Source organism: Ambystoma mexicanum, chromosome 4q (genome assembly GCF_040938575.1).
Source record: "Ambystoma mexicanum isolate Mex_15411 chromosome 4q, UKY_AmexF1_1, whole genome shotgun sequence".
Taxonomy (NCBI): Eukaryota; Metazoa; Chordata; class Amphibia; order Caudata; family Ambystomatidae; genus Ambystoma; species Ambystoma mexicanum.
This window is the reverse complement of record NC_090928.1, coordinates 699,540,834-699,558,030: the sequence shown is the minus strand read 5'-3', so window position 1 is coordinate 699,558,030 and position 17,197 is coordinate 699,540,834.

Here is a 17,197-nt window from a genome sequence, read left to right as displayed (position 1 = left end):
CACCCACACTGAGCGTGTGTCCTAATTTGCGGACAATGTCCGGTTCCCCAACATTTTAAAATAACTTTTTCAGACAATCCAAATTATTTTACAGTAAAAATAACATGTCCCAAACAATGACCCTGGCTTTCCACATACTTTTTGGAAATTTTTGAACCTTTTTGGATGTTTGATCTGTTCGCGAATCGCACCCCTCCGCCCCTATAAAAAGCCACACCCCTGATCTGATCTTCATTGTACTTCTGGCTATTGCAAATTGACTTTTGCTGCCTTTGCTGCTCTTGCTGAGATTATCTCATCAACCTCGATGGCATTCATGGCTTCTGTTGCTACATCTGCCTCAGCACCACCCCCAAACCCTCCACCACCACCACCTGCCCAAGGGCCTGCAGAGGGGAAAAGGCGTGAGGATGTAGAGAACGAGGATGAAGAGAATGAAGTCGAGGAACTCCCTACTACCAGCACTCGCCGGGAGTCTTGGGTGTGGCGGTTATTTACCATTCATGGTAACGTACCAAAAGCACGTGCGAACAAGGTCACCTGCAAACAGTGCAACATGGTGCTGAGTCGTGGGAGACTTGGTTTGTACAGCTTTGGTACGACATCCATGAAGCGACACCTAACGTCATTCCACAGTGGGGACATTCGCAAGGTTGTACCTTGTGATAAATGCAGTAGGTTGAGTTCCTCTACAGCATCCTCTGTTTCCACTCCTCTCACCACAAGAGACACTCCGGTGGGTGAGCGCATCCCTCCAGCTGCTTCACAGGCCATTCGCAATGCTGTTGACCCTTACCTTTCGAGGATCACAATATTGTGTATGTACTGCAATGCAGAACTCTGCAGGGGGGAGAGTCTTCGAAGTGCTTTCGATACTACGGTCCCAGAGAACCAGAAGACCTGCTACCTACCTAAGTAAGGCCCACCCTACATCTTCCTCTCTCCACCTGCCCTTTCTTATCCGCGTGGTTGGTGTCCCTTCCTTCCCCTCCTTTCCCCTCCTCTCCTAGTGTGTTGTGCGTATAAAAACAAAAATAATATAAAACAACAAAAATCCCCCCCAAAAAAAGGCTCTTTTCAGAGCCGCCTTTCACAGTCTAAACATAGACGTGGCAAATAAATGGAGTAGGGCCTTGTGCATTTTTTAGAAGTCTGCGTACAGTTCACGGACATCTAAAATTTTGGGGTGCTGCCCTATCATAAGCATTGCACTTTTCTCTGGGAGGAAGTGGTGGCTCTGAAAAGAGACGTTTGGGGGTATTTGTTTGTGTTTGAAAAACTTCAAGTGGTCAACACCTACTGCAAAATAGATGGCTGTAATTCCAAAAAAGGTTGCAATGCATTTTGTACATTTCTCAGAAAAATCTGATTGCCAGCTTAAAATGAACTCCATCTCTGCGAAAAATGTATGTGCTACGAAACATCATATTTTTATTGAGAAAAGAGGACATGCCAACATCTCTTAGAAAAGCACAAACAGCCTTAGAGACATTTGTCTCTGCGCAATATGAGAAAAAATTACTTGGGAATTTTGAAACATGTCCATGACCTTCTCAAGTCCTTTCATTGCAAATTGCAAAGAAATTCCAGACACATTTCCTAAACTGTTCCCTCCACAATGAATTATAATTATGTCTGGATGATGCTGTGTCTCCAAAGTAGCACAGAGAGGTACCAAGTCCAGCCACTTCATTCCACGCACTCCATGCTAGTGCACTTCCACATGAGGGAGTCCATGATCTGCAGCTACTCCACAGCGTTCTGCATGCACCTCCAACCAATGTATCATAAATCTCCCAAAATCCAGATAATCTGATTTCTGAAACACACAGCCATAGCTATCTGTTCTTCTCTCAGTAAAAAGACTTTCTGACAAACTCTCTCCTTACACAACGTACCCAGTAAAATTTACAGACCAATCACTTGCTCTGCTCATTCTCATTTGCATGCCTCTCCACCCCAAAATCCCTGTATGTAATACACGATGTCCGTGGACTACCGCCATGTCCACGGACATATCGAAAATCTGAGCGTGGTGAATTTAAATTTAAATAGTGTGCCCCATTTCCCCTTCGAGCTTTGCTCTGAAAAGAGACTTTTTTTTGTTTTTTTGAGATGCTTGACAGACACCTGTTGTTTTGTATTTTTTTGTTGTTTTTGTTTTCTTACTTTACTACTAAAATCTTCACATAACCTTCTCCAAAGCAACACTTCCATTCCAAAACAGCATGGAATTTCCCATAAAAGATAAAGAAATGCCATCTTCTTTAAAATAAACAGCATTACTGGAATCAATATTCTCATTATTACAGAAGAACATACAACCTCTAAGCATGAAAGCACACATGCCTCGGTTGATTGCACACCTGCAATGTTTTGCTGAGCACAAAAAACAGAACTACTGTCTCATATTGCCCTAGGTACTAATCCAAAAGAATTACTTTGGCATTTGGAATGATGTTCATTACTGCTTGAACCAAGTGTTCCAAATCTGCCAACAAAGTAGGGGCACTGACAAAGCCCAAAAGGAAAGCCCCATAGTGCAAAACTACCACATGGGGACTGTTCATCCTGCCCATATATTCACACATTTGTACAATTCCCTTTAAATTGCAATCAGGCACAGTGCTCCACACCACCTCCACTCCTTTAACATCAAAATTGTTTGCCACATGCCTGCTTTGAGCATACTGCTGTAAACCATGCACAAACATATCTCCAAGCACCAACACCCTGACTTTCTCCACCTCTGCAATCTTCACTACAAACAGTCTCTTTCAACACAAATCCACAACCTCAACATCTGATTGGCTGATCCCTACAGTCCCCTTTCCATGCTGGATTTTCTGGAAAACCCCGGATGTGGCACGCCCTGTCCGCGGAAGGTGTGGTGTCCGCGGACCGCGTAACTCTTAGACAGCCCTTCTACCTTTTCCACATCACTCTCTGTGCCATTCCCTCATTGGATACAGCTAAGCAGTGACACAATCATCCACCAGAAACATCCAAGACCTCTACATCTAACTCCATCATCAGAGTTCAGCACTTCAAATGTACTGTTTATCAGTCTGAGTATAAGTCTCATATCATTGGAAAGCACCTACTACAAAAGCTACTGTACAAGTCTCCAAGATTTCTACTTGCAGCTGCATGCATCTCCACATGCATGAATACAGCAACCTACAGGTATGCATATTTTCTGCACAGTACATGTACAACTCTTATGAATGCATATAAACAGAGTAACTGCCACTGAACCTGTATAACCTATAAAATGAACTCACTGTCGTGTTTCCCATCTGCTATAATCCGCTGTCACTTCCAAACCTGTCTGCTATCTAATTTTTTTTTTTACACACACAGCTATCTAAAAAATGATAATATTAGAAGATGGGAGAAATAACAGTATAAGTGTAGAAAACACTTAGTAGTGTATTATAAAATTACACACAGCCAGGATAAGGTCATGCATCTTCATACACTCACACAGATGGACAATCTCATTGAAAAGCTCCTAGCTGCAATAACACCACTGCTTGTATATCACACCCTTCTGCGTTATTACCCGCACCTTTACAAATGCATACATTCCATGCTTTTCTATACAGTTTCTGCCATTTACCTAATAAAAATTGCAAACTAAATATATCATTATTTCTTCTTTCTCCTAACATTCAATAACACAGCCTTAAAAAACCAAGTGAGTTTCATACACTTAGTATTCTACTCATTTGCAAAGCATGTTGAACTAACATATTGTAAGTAAAATATAAAGGCTGCACATAGTCAAAGGAAACTGCATGCACACACTATGTTCAGATATATTAACATCAGTGCTATAAACACACAGAATGACTAACTTCTTTCTTTTACAATTGCAGTGAAGACCAGTCTCCTGAAAAGCAGCAGCATCTGAAGTACAAACAACAACTCAGAGGAAATCTGCTAATGCCACACAAAAAGAGTAAGCACAATACTATCATAATATTCTTACTGTTACTGAAACACACTGTGGGGTTCATTCATGGAATTTGTGCACCGAAAAACTGAGATTTGTGCACCATTCTGCCCACAAATCCCCATTTGTTAAACAGGGATTAGCAGGCAGAATGGCGCACAAATCCCCATTTTTCAGCGCACAAATAACATAACTCAGCCCCGAGAATGTTAGTATTTTAGAACAAAGAACTGTTTTAATTCTATACCATTAGATTTAGTATTAGTGCTTCTCCTCACCACTAGCTTACTTTATACTGTCATCTGAACCCCAGTATGGTAACACACAAATACAAGAATAGCCTTCCCAACTAGTTGTAGCTGCCCAATGCACAATCATACACCACCACATACATCCTTACCATCATACTCAGACACTCATGCACACAGCACACATACATTGCAGAACAGCCCAACCCATGCCTTCTTTTTTTTTCATCAGACCCCAAAAAATGCCTACCAAAAAGCAAAACTGTAGAAAGCAAAGCAGAAGTAGAGCAAATGAAAATAAAAGTGTCCAAAATAAGCATCCATCTCTAGCAGAATTTGTACAAAAAATTCAAACAAAAAATCTAATAAAGTCATTAAGCGAAACAAAACAAGCCTCCAATACAAAAACTGTCCCTCCTCTTTCAAAATGTAAAACGAAACAGAAAGTAATAAACAAGAATTCAGCTACCATTACTGCTAACACTGCTTGTATAAATCTTGATGTAGTGGCAAGTAACCCTACAAAAAAAAGTATTTCACAAAAAATGTTCTGCCACAGAGTCCTTCAGAATCTTATAAAAACAGGAGAGAAATCATGCACAACCCTTAAAACCTACCCTAGAAAATTAATCTTAGAAGCTTTGATAGAGAGTGCAATCCTTCTCAAAAGGAAGTTATTTATTTTAGTGTTAAATAGAATGAAACCACTAACAAAACTAACTGCTAAATTACACAAAAGACTTCTCAATAAACGGAATGCAAACAAAAATAACATCTTAAATATCGGTGGAGGTGAATGGAGTCACACCACGAGCACAGACAATATTTCAATGAAGAAGCATACAAACAAAAGTAAACAAACACAATTGCCATACATAGCAATGGACGAGGGTATGAAAAACGTAATAATACCATGATGGAACAAGAAATACTGCTTACAAAAATATCCCCATAAAACTCAGTATCACCTCTCCATTCCACTGAACCAGAACATCCAGTATACAAATGGACATGCACGTCAATGTGTAACATTGCCACAAAATCTTTCAAATCTTTACGCCAGTTCCTCAATCAATATGTGAAAGGCAATGACAAAATCAAAATGAAACTACTACAAAATATGGATACCTGTCCAGTGCGCAAATACACAGGACTACAAGGGCATTCATTAGCCTGCATTTCAGGACCTATTTTCAAAAGCACCTTCCATCATATCAAAATGATATCAACACATCATTCAACTATAAGAAATCTAGTCTATAAACTGTACTATGCTAAAAGTCCCGCTTTAGCATTAGCCAATTTAAATAACAATATTCTACATGGTACAGCCAAAGACCTACTCGAAAAAATAGAGCATATCCTAAGAAAATATTGTGGAAGTGAAAGCCACTTACAAAATGCAATAGCTTTACAACAGACTAGCAACAATTGTACAGATGCCAACCTTCTACTACATGCATACAAAAAAGAAATACTAAAATTTAAAAGTACATCCGCTGAAGTACCAAACCATGTGTGTGTGTTGCCGCATAACTTTTTATAAAAGTAACACAAGAACTGTAGACATAACATACAAAATAGAAGACAATGAAGATTCCAAATTGTTTGAATTAGCTCTCTACCTTATAGCAGAAAACAAATATGAAATAACAGACCCCTTAATACTTTGCACTTACTGCACTACAAAGCTTGACAACAACCAAACTCCTTCACGTGCTATCACAAATAACTTGGAATGATTCCCACTACCAAAACCCCTGCAACAACTCAATTTATATTAGAGCATCATAATTCAAACAGTGCACCCATTTCAAACAATGATACACCTTCAACCAAAAACAGCAAAATGACCTCCCTCTGAATTAGTGAAATGCATTTGTGGCAAAGTATTTTATTTACCATTAGATCAGAAAAAAATGTGCACACTCTGGGAGTGCAACGTCCAATAGAGCAATCTTTAATTGTCTTAGTAAATGGTGTACCTACAAAAGACAAACAAAATTGGCAACAACTTGTAGACATACATAAAGTTAGACAAGCCTTGCAATATCTAAAAGACAATAATGAATACTACAAAGAAATGAATTTAGAGGAAAACTTGAGGGAAACCACTGAAATAATTCAAGAGTCACCAGAAACTGGTCAATTTGAACTTCTAGATCCTGATACAGTATCCAATATTTTAGACCATTTTACAATTCATCCATTACACTCTAATGACACCATAGATGATGCACTATAAACATACCAAATGCGACAAACCAAAGGATCACCAATCAGCATATGGGAAAAAATATTGAAGCATGTGCTTTTCCTCTTCTCTTTCCTACTGGGAAAGGAGGATGGTACGATGATAGACCCATTCACATAACAGCATCAGAATACTGCTCGTTGCGAATGTATTCTGAAGATCTAGATTTAGACAAAATGTAGAATACATATTCCACCTACTCTTTGAAAGTGAACTAGCAACTCTATGCAATGGTGTTGCAGACACATTGAAATCAGGTACCCACTTTCAAAATATGTCAGCTACGCAATTGCTACAAAAAGTGCAAGACAAAGATGAGGTTTTACAATCAAGCATTACAAATCTGTTAGCAAACATGCGTGGTACTAAAGAGTACTGGTTCTGACGTCACGGAGATGTACGTTGGATGATAAGAAACCTTGGCCCGTTACATTAAGTTGTGCAGAATATGTATGGGAAAATTTACATGATTTCCTACGCATATCAAACAAAAACAAAACAAACATAGATATACTAACACCTGGAAAACTTTGCTCTCTAGATCCTGTTAACGTTTCAAGCTATTTCCAGCATCGTTTCATTGCTATTTGTAATAAAACTGTTCCTCCCCTCTGAGAAGTGCAACACTTCTTTTGGAGAAAACAATTCCAAGCCGAGGAGCACCAGATATCCACATGCTTTTATGGATTAAAGATGCTCCTAAATTTGGTCAAGACAGTGATGCCACTGTTTTACAGTTTATCGAAAAATATGTCACTTGTGAAATTCCATCAGAAGCAACAAATAGTGATCTTCATGCACAAATTGAACTATGTCAAAGACACAAATGTGGGAAATATTGTCATCGCAAATACAATAACAAAGGGAATTACTACACCAAATTTGGTTTCCCTAGACCAGTTACAGAAAGAGGTGAAGTGAGCAATTTCATGTCTACAGTTAGACATAGTGTTAAAGGTAAATCACCTAAGAACACATATTGCATAAAAAGAACAGAAGAAGCAAACTATATCAATGATTACAATGCAATCATTGCCCTCTTATGGAGTGCAAACATAGATGTGCAGTACATTTCAGACAATTCCACTGCAGTTGCACAATATGTTACAGCCTACTTAACTAAAGTTGAAAAAACAGAGCTTCAAGACCTCTGGATTGACCTATCATCGGACAAAACACTGTCTCAGAACTTGTACAGCTTAGTCATAAAACTGCTTTCTCATAGAGGATGTGGCTGCTATGAAGCTGCAGATCGTTTAACCGGTACTGCTTTGTGTGGAAAATCTGAAAATATAGTATGGCTAAGTCTTGGTCCTGCTAAATCTAGAAAAAGAGTTCTCAAATCATATGAGGACATAGAAACAATAGCCAAAAATGATCCTAACAGCCAAGACATTTTGAAAAACAATTTACTAGACACATACTACCCATATAAGAGTTCCACTTTGGAAACCATGTGTCTATACCACATAGCCCAAAACTTCACATACAAAAATAATATAAAACCCAATGAAAATAAAGGAAGATACAGAGTGACAAATTGCGAAGGCAGCTTAGTGAAACTTACCAAATGAAGCTTAATTAATCATATCAAATTGTCATTAAAAACTCCTCATCATAAAGAACTATATTACATGTCCCTGCTACAACTTTTTAAACCAATGAGAAAAGAAGAAGAGATACTAGATATCTATGACTCCTGTGAAGACGCTTTCAAAGCAACTGAAAGCACAATAACCGATATAAACTTTACACAGTACAAAACAATGTTGCACAATGAACAGCAACACAAAGAAGAACTCCAGGCCCAACTAGATAAAGACACTCCCGATAGTAGTCAACCTTCTGTAACAGGAAGCAAAGAACCACTGGGACAGCCACTAATAGCAAATAAGGCAGAATTTGCTATGACAGAAGTAGGAAACACCATGTGTCACTATGAAAAGGATACAGAAGACTTAATTGTACTACAATCAAAACTGAAAAAAAGAGCAGCGTACCATTTTTCAAGAAGTAACAAATTGCACATGGTGTACAACATGAAAATAAAGAATGTACCTGCCAAAATTACAAACCTATACTACTATACTTCAGTGGTGAAGCTGGTTCAGGCAAAACATTCTTAATCAAAATCATCAGCAAGTTCCTTCAACAATTGACAAACACCAAACTCTCAGCTTTTGTAACTGCCCCCACAGGTTTAGCTGCCTACAACATGGCAGTGTCACTTTACACCGATTACTACTCCTTCCAGTAGAACACCAAAACAAATCAGAATATTAAAAACTTTCTACAGAATCTGCAATGGAACTATGCAGAGTGTTAAAACAAATGAAATGCTATTGATAGATGAAGTGAGCATGGTCTCCAACCTAATGTTGGCTTTGATTCATCTCAGATTACAAGAAGTACTCAAAACAAACTACGAAGAGCTCTTTGGAGGAAAACACATTATTGTTTTCGGAGATCTTCTTCAATTGACACCAGTGAAAGGTGAACCAATTTTTAATACCTTAGGACACAAACTCTGCCGTAAAACTGTTGGCAACATAGGAAATGTTAACCTTTGGCAACATTTCCAATACAGAGAATTAACAGAAAACATGCGCCACTCTGCAGACCTCACCTACCCCAACATTTTAAAAAGTATTAGAGTTGGTGTACTATCTCAAGAAGCACAAATAATATTAAAAACCCGGCACATCCATGCACGACATGGCCATAACTCATGTGCTACTGATGTCATGGAACAATTAGCACACAGAAATGTCAATTGTATGTCCTTGATGCCAACTCTTGCAAGCTGTGCCAAATTCAATGAAACAATGTTGAAAAAAGAAATGCAACCAATAATTGAAATTTGCTCCACAGACAAACTGGAAGTACATGGTATGACACTACCCATGTGTCAACAAGCCACAACAAGACTAAATACCTTCGAAAACTCTCCAATACAGCTGGTTTGGAGAAAATATTAAAATTATCTTTAAACTGTAGAGTAATGCTTAAACGTTACCTTGACGTGGAGCAAGGACAAGTTAATGGAGCACTTGGTACAGTTGTTGGCTGTCAAACATACCACCCACGTGACAACAACATTCAGTTTGTCAATACTCTCTTTGACAAACTATCAGAAGTAAAAAGGATAGGACGCTCAATGGCTCGATTCCTTCATTTCAAAGACATGTTTGTACGCAGAGAACAATTTTCTCTAACTCTAGCATACGCAGTCACCATTCACAAATCACAAGGTCTTACCCTAGATAAAGCATTGATAGATATTGGGAACACAATCTTTAAAGAAGGCATGAGCTACGTAGCAGTATCACGCTTACGTACACTTGACGGTCTATTTCTTTTTTTTTAACCTTTATTTATTATTAAACACAGATGAGTCAGGAATACCAAACATTACAGCATATGAGGTTATTTTATTTTTTTAACAATCAGAGTCCTCAGCTTCTGCTTTGTCTGACAGGTTTTGTTTGTACCGAGCCCATATGTTCCTGGGTCTGGAAGTGAGTTGTACTGATTTTATATACAGTTCCTCAGTGTCATTTGTCCATATCATGTCTTTTTCCTAGTCTGCTTTCATAGGTGATGTGCTATTCTTCCATTTAAGCAATGTTGCCCTCTTGGCTATCAACAAGCTCAAATTTAGAAATTTCCGCCATGTCTGGTTCATCTTTCCTATGGGCCCCAGGAGACATAACTGTGGAGACCACTCGATGGGCTGGTCGGCCATTTCGTCCAGCATTGTGCAAATCTCTGCCCAGTATTCTTTTAGTTGTATACACGTCCACCACTTGTGGTAAATGCCTGCATCTTCGGAGTGACATCTCGTACATGTACTCTGTGTTGTGGGGAAGATGCTCTTGAGTTTTATGGGGTGTAGTATGTTTTGTGGACTATCTTATAGTGTATAAGTTTGTATCTGGCATTGCAGGACATATGTTTGGTCAAGGTGCATATCTGCAGGCATTGATGGTCCTCAATTCATTGCCTCAAGTTTGCTTCCCACTTAGCTTTGGCTTTGTGCTCTGCCATTGGGAGAGTTGGAGCAATAGTTTTATATAATGTGGATGCCATGATTTCCCCTACCCTTTCGGTGAACATGTTAACCAATCCCAGGTTTATCTCCAGTTCTTCTGGTACAGTAGGCCATACGCTCCTAATTGATGCTTTGATGCGCATGTATTGCAGTTTGTATGTGGCTGTGTCTCCCACTATGGTTCTTAGTGTTTCCCAGGTCACAAAACGTTTGTCTGCGGACAATTAACCCTATTGAACAATTCCTCTGGCACTCCAATGTGTTGCTGCCTCCTTGCCTAGGGTAGGCAGTATATGCGTTTGCCCCTAATCGGCATGCAAGGGTGATACAGTTTGTCTATGCTGTATATATCGGTAATTCTGGCCCAGGCTGTGTTCGTTACCTGCTTTGGGTCAGTGGAATTATAGTGTTTGGCACGATGCCTCGTCATGCTGTGGAGCAGTATGGTGGGTTCCGGTGCGTGATGCACATGTGGCGTGTTATTAGGGTTAAGAAAGCTAGTAGCCCACCGGGCAGCGTAGCGCACCTGCGCAGCTAAATAATATAGTTCAAAATCAGGTGCCGCTAGGCCGCCTTGCGTATATGGGGCCGTCAGCATCTCCCAACTTAATCTGGGATGCCCTCCCCAGGTACATGCAATACTCGACCGGGCAATACCGGTACTGTATTAAATAGGTAGAAGAGATTTGGGAGAACTATCATTTTGATAATTGCGATCGTCCCCATCTTTGAAATAGGTAAGGCGCTCTACCGTGCCATTTTCACACACAGGGCATCGGCTAGGGTGTCATAATTTAGGGCGCATGTTAGCTGGGCAGTCGTAGCCAGTCCTAGCCACGTATGTTCCTAGGTATTGAATGTGTATCGGGCTCCAACTGAGCCTGTGAAGATCGTGAGGTGCCATTGTTGTTTTTGTGAGAGGGAAAATTTCAGATTTATTGGCGTTGAGATTTAAGCCGGAGAAGTCGCCAAACTTCTTGACTTCCACTAGGATTCTACCGAGTGTGCAATCTGGGTTTTGTAAATACAACAGTATATCGTCAGCATATAGAGTAATGATGTCCAATTCACCTTCTAGCCTCAATCCATATGCACTGAAGCGGGACCTAAGTATGTCCGCCAATGGCTCTATCTCTAGTGCAAATAAGAGTGGTAAAAGTGGGCAGCCCTGTCGGGTGCCCCGCTGGAGTTCCAGTGTGTCTGACAGAGTGCCGTCGATACTCATCCTGGCATAAGGGGGGGTACAGTATTTTGATCCATTTGATGAAATTAGGACCAAATCCATAATTTTGTAAAACTCCAAATAGAAAAGGCCAGTATACTATGTCGAATGCTTTTTGCATGTCTAGGGACACTGCCACCCCTTGAGTATCTTCGGGTATTGTTGCTAAGATCTTGTGACATTGTCTAATATTTGTTGCCGTGGCCCTACCTGCAACAAATCTGGCCTGGCCTTCATGGACCATGTAGGGCCTTAGCGGGGTTAGCCGGTTGCTAATATTTTTGCGAAGATTTTAGCATCAGTGTTTTTTAGTGACAGCGGTCTATATGAGCAGCACTCATCTGGGGCTTTTCCGGGTTTAAGTAATAGCGTGATAACCACCTCTCTGGTGGTTTTGGGTAGTTCCCCCTTTTCTAGGGCCTCTGTCCATACCGCATGCAGCTTAGGTACGAGAATTGTACTGAACTCTTTATAGAAGTCTGCCCCCAGGCCATCTGTGCCCGGTGCCTTCCCATTGGGGAGCGCTTTTATGGCTTCTGTTATCTCAGCCTCAGTAATTGGGTTTCAAAGGTTTCCCTAGTGATGTCTGCTAGCAGTGTCGCTGGTATATTGGAGAGGTACTGATCTATTTCTTCTTCGGTTGCTTTGCTCTGGGGGGAATATAGCCACCTGTAAAAGTCATAGAATGCCCCTCTAATCTCAGTATTTTCTGTGGTTACCTTGCCGTTTGTTAATTTTATGCATGGGATGGTGGTCAGGCCCCGTTCAGTTCGCACCACTCTAGCTAGAAGCCTGCCCGGGCGCTCGCCCTCGCCGTATCGTCATACTTCTGTGGGTTTATCAAAGTATCAGATTTATCGTTCCGCTGCTTCCCTAAATTTGTCTAATTTGGTTTTAATCTCCAGTCATAGTTGTGGTGTTGGGGATTGGGCATACTGAGATTGTTTCTTAGCAATATCCATTTCTTGGTGTGGGAGACCTCTACATATGTCTTTGAGAACTCCGATTCAGTGGACATTGCGTTGCCCTGATGCAGACTTTAAATGCCTGTCATATTATTGCTTGACTGGTAACTGAGCCCTCATTTATGTCAAAGTATTCCTGTATGTGTTGAGCTAATGCCGTCGAATAGGCCAGATCCTGAAGGGCAGCTGATTTAAATCTCTATGGTGGTCTGTTTATTTTTATCTCAGGGATTCCTATTGTTAACTGTATTGTTGTTAGGGAGAATTCTCATTCAATGGCTAATTTCCCTTACCTAGTGAGCCCCCCAGCAGCTTTGCTGGATTTCTGCAGTTATTTTTTCCACTTGGTAAGAGTGTGAGCTTTTCCCCCACTCTTACCCATGTTTTGCCATGTGTATTTCATCTGTTTTTGTGATTGTGGACTCTGGAGTACACCACTTCAGTAGAGCCCTTCTTTTGTGTGTTACACAGCACCTTCAGTGCGGTGGCACAGGGCTGTCTTTTAGACTTCCCACCGACTCCATTTCTGGGGCTGACTACTGTCCCCCAGAAAAGGCTAAAGTTGCCATTAACTTTACGTAGTCACTTAACCACAGATCCAGTACACTCCATCTTACATGGAGTACTGGAAAGGGTTACTCCTTAGCCCTTTTGATCTGTACCTCCTAGTGTCTTGTTTTGCTCTTTTAACATATGCAGGCTGATTCATGGAATTAATGTGCGTAGAAAATGGCAGCGCAAGCGTGAAAATCGCAGTGCAAGCGTGCCAAAGCCGCGCACATCGATTGATGGAAGTCAGTGCGCGTGTAAATCCTGGGATGTGCGCTAAAATCGTGGGTGACACACGTGGGCGCACACGTCATTAAACGGCGTGTGCTACACCCACAGCAAAAGCGCACATAGCACAGCGCACATAACAAAAGTGGGCGGAACACGGGGCGTAACACACGGAATGGGGCACAACGTGTGAAAATGTGGGCGTTACGGGGGAAGTACAGGAGGTAAATGCTCGCAATGCCCACACGCGTGCCTACAACACGTATTCATGGAATCGAACAGGAGAAACGTGTGCGCCAAAAAAGACACGCTAATCCGGAAACACGTATGCCAGCAGAAAGCAGGCGTACGCGGCCCCGCGCAGCATAAAAGTGTGCGCAAACAACAAACAAGCTCAGACGCTCCGATGAATATACCGTTCCTCGCAGCAGTGGTTGTGGGACATTGCAGGAGGAGGAGGATAGCAAGGCCCCAAATTTTTACACCCAGGACCATCCTTTTCGGGATGCCTGATGACCAGGTATATGGGAGGTGCAGGTTTCCACCACATATAATACTCGACCTGGCGAGTGAGTGGGAGGATGACCTCACATCACCCACCCTGTGCTCCCAAGCACTGAGACCCTTGGAAAAGGTTCTCAATGTACTGCACTTCTTGGCCACTGGTTAATGTCAGCGGACAAGTGCCATAGTGGGGGGGTGTCACAGGCTACGCAGTCACGCTACCCTCTGAGCACCCACATGATGACGCCAATTCGGAACCCCACCACACCTCCTGAGGTAAGATACAACACAGCCCATATTGCAACCCGGGGCATAGTGGAGCGCACATTCGGAGTGCTCAAGTCACGCTTTCGCTCCCTTGACCGCTCTGGTGGGCAGCTGCTATACGCCCCCCCAGTAGTGTGCAGGATCATAGTGGCAGCATGTGTCCTGCACAATGTTGCAACCCGCCGGGGCCTGCGGGTGGACATGGTGGTGCCCCCACATCCCCAACCACATGCACGCCCGCTGCGCATGGGAGGTGAAAGGGCACATGGTGAGGCAGCCTGTACACAGCTGGTGGCTAATTACTTCACCTAAAATCCTACCCCTGTGGAGTGCACACAGCCCTGGCACATACCAGCTAACAATCAATGATGATGACATATGGGACAGTCAACTGTCACAACCATACCAGCCTGAGGTTGGACACCTGGAAGTGTTACATTTTGTGCATCCCTACCTACTTAAAGTCAACCAATGCTGTGTGACAAAAAGACACACATTCATGCTGCATGAATGACTACCCCCTTGAAAGATACAACATGAAAATAGTGCCATGTCACCGAACCCCTCCCCATCTCAGCTACCCAACACACCATGGCATGTCATGCAATGTGAAAGCACCAAAATGAATGCACAACACATGACACAAGTATCACAAAGTGCACTGTCTCAAATGTAAACAGGCCACAGAAAATATGCTCCCAGTAATCAATAAGAAACAGCACACATGTCCAAATAGTTACCAGCAACACAGAACCGCAACACAGGATGAAACAGTGTCAAAATACGACAGTACAAAATCAAAGTAGTGCAAGTCTCACAACCTGACTAAGCCAGCACATCGACCCCTTCCAACTGCAGAGTCTTACTGTCAGGCAAATGTGTCAGTGTACTGTATACAACATGAACTGCATCTGCAAAGGAGACGGCCTTGTGAAGACATGAAGAAGGTACATGTGGATAAGGAGAAAGACATGGATGCACAAGCACATATCAATACACCATGCAGTGTTCAATCCAACAACAATCCCCACTAGGGATGTACACACAGTTTTGACTACAGACTGGCCAAACAGCTCATGGGAGCCCAATGTCACTGTGTAAGTTACTGTCACTTGGTCAGAGCCTTTGCAAGCCCATGGAAAGGGGAAGCAGGAGGGCTGTGTGTGTCAGTAACCCAAGCATCTAACCCAAAGACAGGACAAGCCTGCATGTGCCCAGCTGGAATACACAGTGGATGCCCACGGGAGCCACACAAGGCAACACACTGTAAAAAAAAAAATGGCCATGTGTGGACCGGGGGAGGGGGAGCCACCCAGGAGGTTCGAGGACAGGGTGCACCCCAACACCCACCTGCGTGGATGTTGAGAAAAAGAAATACCTCCGTGGGATCATGGCCTGCACGGCTACGCTAATGTGGGAGAACTGCTGTCGCTCTCTTCACCCTCTGCTGCTACATCAGGAGGTAGCAGTGCTATGGGAGGCAGTCCACGCAAAGCCCTGGTATGGTCCTGCATGGCAGCAAGCATGCTGGCATGGAAGGTTTCGTTCTGGAGGATGATGATGCGGGGATCCCCATGTAGCACCTCACGGGTAGCCCGCATTTCTACCTGCATGGCCTGGCGTGATGCCCGGATCTCCGCACGGGTTGCCTGGAGCTCTGCTGAGAGTGAACGTGTGAGCTGCTCCAGCTGCTGTTCTGACCTACATTTTCACCCAGAGTCTCCCTGAGGAAATGGTGTTCTAATCTCAGGGCATCCCTGTGGCCCTGTGACTCTACCGATATGGCTTCGCGCAGAGTCCCCAGTGCCGCCCATCGGTCCCTGTTGGATGCCAACATGTCCTCCCTGTGTGATTGGCAAATGGAGTCTGTTGCCTGCTGTTGGAGCTCCATCTGCCTTTCAGGGGGGAGAATAGAAGTGGCCAACCTATCCATTGCTGAGCCATCATTTCACATGATGCTCCCTGTTGTGCTGCTATACCGTACATGGAGTTTTCCCATACAGTATTGCCTGGTGGCGCACGGCTACCACGTTGGCGGGCCCCACACCTGTTTGGGGCAAGGAGATCTGCACCTTGCTGTGCTGGCACTACCTGAGGCTGCAAGACTGCATTCCCCCTCTGATCTCCTGGCCCAGGAACAGGGTCAGATGTTGTGGAGTGTGACCCTGCATCCGTACCCGCCAAAGGCGGAGTTACCAAAACTGACATCCCCATAGAGGGGCCTACCCCCAGTGCAGATGGGTTGGACAGAACAGCATCCCTCCCAGAAACATTCACATGCGACGGCACATATGTCTCACTGTCCGATACAGCACCTGAATCATAGAGGTCTGTGGAGGTGTACCCAGAGACACTCGTGGACAGTATGGTCTGCAGGAGGATTGGGTTATCACCCACCACCACCCCACGTCCTCCACTGGTGCCCGGTTGTGTCTGAGATTCCTCCTGGGTCTCCACCATCTCCTCTACCTCAACAGCATCAAGTGCGTCATCACCTTCATAAACATGAAAGACAACAAATGGAAACAGGCATGAGCACCATAGCACACACATAGGCCTGACAGACCAGAGATCCAGTACATGAATAACACATGTCCCATATGACTATAACCCTGCCATGCATGCACTGTCAATGAGTTGGAAGGGGAGGCAAAAAGTAGACACTGAGGACTCCAAGATGGAAAAGCAACACATTTGCTGCATGCTGGACAGCACTGGCATCACACATTAGCCTGTGAGTGGCATGTCCAATACACATACATAACACATGCCAGCACACAGATGGCATGTAGCATAGCCATGGTACTTTTGACAAGTACAGACATATGTTAGTGAATGAGTACTGTCACCCATCCATGTGAGATGGACATGATGAGATGAAAAATTCAAAATATTGTGACAAAATACGCATGTGCTACACACTGCAACACATCCAGTCAACAATTATACAG